General features: G+C 52.5%; 1 pseudogene; it reads left to right on the forward strand.

Annotated features, from left to right (window-relative positions):
- Window positions 1-34: 34 nt before the first annotated feature.
- LOC116418970 lies at window positions 35-2,723 on the forward strand (annotated as a pseudogene).
- Window positions 2,724-4,048: the final 1,325 nt, after the last annotated feature.

A 4,048-nucleotide genomic window follows, 5' to 3' on the forward strand; every position in this document is an offset into this window, starting at 1 on the left:
GAGCCCTTTGTGAGGGGGAGGCCCCAGCTCTGTGATGTGGGCCTGGGCCCCAATAAATATTCCCGAGGGGACGCCCAGGGCTCAGTAGACTGAGGGCAGCAGTGCAGTTGACATGGATATTCTCTTTCTTCTGAACAGTGTTCTTGACACACAGCTGTGCTGGAGCCCCATTCCGGAGATCATCCATTTCAGCCTCTTCACTGCCTTTAGCCTGATGTTCCTGATCATCTTACGCCCCTACTTTACCCCCAGGGAGCCATCCTCAGGGCCTCCCAGAGAGGAGAACAGCAAGAATGTAAGGAGCCCTCAGCCCACACCCAGCAGAGAATGATTCTGTTTTTCCTGCTCTCTTTTCCACTTTTCCAAATCAACCAGAGGCGCTCCTGTGATAGGATATCTCATCATCCCTCTAGGGACGGCAGGGCAGGCAGGGGTTGGAGTGGGCATAGGATTTCCATCCCCAGCTCCCAGACCATCTGTGGGGGTGCACGGGAGGCATCACAGCAAAAACAAACCCCGGGACTCAGCGGCGAGGACCCGGTCATGAGAGGGGTGAGGTTGTTGTGGGAGGACAAGCCCTGAGCCCGGGCTCATTAGCCGCCTTCCCAGGCAGGTGCCTCGGGTCCCAGCCTCTGTGTGCGGTGCTCTGGGGCTGTGCTGAGCCCCTGAGAGCCCCCACCTGAGACTGGAGTCGCCTCTGGCCTCCTCGGAAGCAGAATCCTCCCTGCCAGCTCGGAGACACCTGCAGACCCAAGTGTGTGTGTTTTATAAGCAGCGAAACAGGGACTAAGGATGCCCAGGGCAGGCCTCGCATAGAAAACCCCTCCATGCTTTTCAAAGAAGGAAACCAGAAAAGGTTATTATGCACTTTAGAAATGAGTGAAAGGAAAGAGAAGCACGCAGAGCTCCGTGAGCTGAGTGGAGAAAGTGTGTCATTCATGAGCACTGTGGGTCTGCAGCTGTGGAGACAGGAGACTGAGACCTGGCCTGTGCCCTCACTCTTTCTTGTCTCTCAGGACCAAGCTGAAGTGGGGGAATGGATAAGGATCAGAAATAGGTGTATCACTTCGAAAGGTAAGGCTCTGAGGGTCCCCGAAGCCCCAGAGATCACAGCTTCACCTGTTCCTAGGAACAAGCACCACGTCTCCTAGGAAGTCATTTGCAGAGGCCTGATGGGGAAGCTCCTGCTAGGGCAATTGGAACCCAGGATCCATCTCTGATTCCCTGCTAGGATGAAGTCATAGGGTCCAGGGAGTGGGTGTTGTCCAGGAGGGGACTATGTGGGGGAGGGGACCAGTGACTGCGTGGACCTGCAGGAGGGGCTCCAGGTCCATGTGGGCAGCTGTTTAACACGGCTGAGTCCTCTTTGAGACTCAGGAAGTACTTTGTAAATGACAAAGTGCTGCCTCCCGGGCACCTGGCTATCACTCCTGGGGCCATGTGGCCTTGGACAGGGATGCTGGGGCTCCAGAGTCTAATCCCCAATCCTGGGGTCTCTCCTAAGGGTACATGGACTCAGCCTCCTATAAATTCCAGTTCCCTCCCTCACCACCATAACCCATCTCCTGCTTTCCAGATTACAGAATTCTCTTGAAAGAAGTGGAGAACCTTGAGGTCTACGCTTTCCTGCTGAAAAAGTGAGTCTCTTTCCCCTTCTCTCCCATGTCCTTCTTCCTACCAGGGCCTAGGATGCCGCCCCAGGGCCTGGGGCTGATCTGGGAGGGGAGATCACAGCCATGATGTCACTAAAGCCCTGGGGCAGGCGTAGGCAGAGCTTTGTGAAATCAGCATGGGGGGCCCTGGAGGGGCCTGGACCACAGGTGTCCAGTGCTCCCAGCTGCAGTTTGTGCTCCTGTCTCCTGCAGGTGCCTGAAGGAGCTCCCTAGAGAGGGCAGATCCCATCACCTTCCATGCCAAGACCACCTGGGGCCAGTGTACAAACAAGCACCTGCTAGGAACCACCGTCCACGTGGGGGGAGTGGGAAGGCTTCTCCCACCAGCTTCCATGTGTCCCCAAGGGCTCCCCCGGGTCCTCTGGCCTCCATGCCATCAGTCCCGAAGACCTCCGTAGGATCCTTTGAGTCTCTGTCATCCCTGAGCTCCTCCAAGCCACCAGAGCCTTTGCGTCCCCTGAAGCAGCCTTCACACCGGCCATCTGCCAGCACCCTGTCACCAAACCCGACCACCTCCGTAGAATCCTTGGGGTCTCTGTCATCCCTCAGCTCCTCCCAGCGACCACAGGCCTTGCGTCCCCTGGAGTGTCCTTCATACAAGCCACGTGGGCGTTCCCCTCCCCGACGACGGAATCCTGGCTGGGTGTCCTGGACTGACTCCATGCAGGCTGATTCCAAAACTGATGTGACAATATGCCCAATGTGCAACGCCCCTGAGTGCTCCTGTCCACATAGTTGGTGGGTACCTTCTAGCCCTCGAGTGATCCAAGGCATTGGTCGCTGCAGTGATCCTAACCTGGGCCTCTCCGGGAGGCAGGAGGTTGCTAGAGCCTGGTGCCTCTGCACCTCCACACAGTACCCATTCGAGCACCCTAATCTTCCCACCCACCCACTAAATGCTTCCTTCTAGGGAGACCCCACATGCAGGCAGCTGGAGGCAGGGGTCCCACTTTCCTCAGCTTGGACGTGCCAATGCTGCTGGACGCACAAGACACCAAAATCCATGGACACAGCACATTCAACATCCACGAACAATTAGGAATCTCTTGAGGACAACTTGGAGGCACATCCCCTCATCCGGGCACCCCACAGATGCTGGAAACGCGTGTTCTAATGGATTGGGAGAGGCGGAGATGGAGCCCGTAAATCTCCTTGGGAGGCTTGGCCCCCACAGAGACCTTTTCCACAGTGCTGCACAGAGACCTCCCACTGCAAAGATCTCCCACAGAGACCTCATGTCTATTCTTCCTAGAGGATCTGAACTCACTTAGAAAACTGCCAGCACAGGAGGGATGACATCAGCTGTGCCCCCTACCGGACAACCCAGAAACTTTGGGTCACTGTCAACGTTGCAAGGAAGATGCTCAGAAATTGTTGCTCTTTTGCACTGCCATTCTCTCCTAACAGAACTGCAGATTCCATGTGTAGACCTGCAAACTTCTGTTCTCTACAGTTCCCTGACCCACAGTTTAGAGAATCATAATTTTTTTTTTTTAATGGAATCTCACTCTGTTGCTCAGGCTGGAGCGCAGTGGCACCATCTTGGCTCACTTCCGCCTCCCAGATTCAAGTCATTCTCCTGCCTCAGCTTCCCAAGTAGCTGTGATTACAGACACGTGCCACCACACCCAGCTAATTTTTATAATTTTAGTTGAGAGAGGGTTTCACCATGTTGGCCAGGCTTGTCTTGAACTCCTGACCTTAAGGAGGCCTCAGCCTCTCAAAAGTGCCGGGATTATAGGCCTGAGCCACCGCACCCAGCTGAATCATAAATTTTAAACCTGAATAAAATGCTGCCAACCTCCAATGAGAGTCAAATATCTCCTTTGTCCAATTTTAGTTATTGTCTAGTCAAATGCTATCAATGTCGTATTTTAACATTTCATTGGCAACAAGGCCTGAACTGGAGATGGGTGACTTCCTTATTTTGGAAACATGATAAAGACCCATGGCAAATGGACTCTAGAAATAAACCACCAGAGGCATGTGGGCTCACACTGGCCTCCAGGAGCTGTGTAACTGGCACATTATTTTGCACATAACTTGTGTCAGATTTGTGAGGTCTGATTTTTAAAATGAAGCAACAATCTGAAAATATATGATTTTCAGTCATATAAATGAGTCAAATGTATGGCAGTATTTCTATTTTATCCTATGGCAAAATAATCCTAATTTTAATATTATTTTGTTCCTTAAAATGTAATACCTTCAAATGATATTATCCATGTTTCCAAGACTTGACAAAGTCTTCATGTTCAGCCAACATGGCTTAAGCTGATGAACTACCTAGAAGGATTCTTTTTTTTTTTTTGGAGACAGAGTCTCACTCTGTCACCCAAACTGGAGTGCAGTGGTACGATCTCGGCTCACTGCAA

This window comes from Piliocolobus tephrosceles, chromosome 11, assembly GCF_002776525.5.
Source record: "Piliocolobus tephrosceles isolate RC106 chromosome 11, ASM277652v3, whole genome shotgun sequence".
In the NCBI taxonomy this organism is placed as follows: domain Eukaryota; kingdom Metazoa; phylum Chordata; class Mammalia; order Primates; family Cercopithecidae; genus Piliocolobus; species Piliocolobus tephrosceles.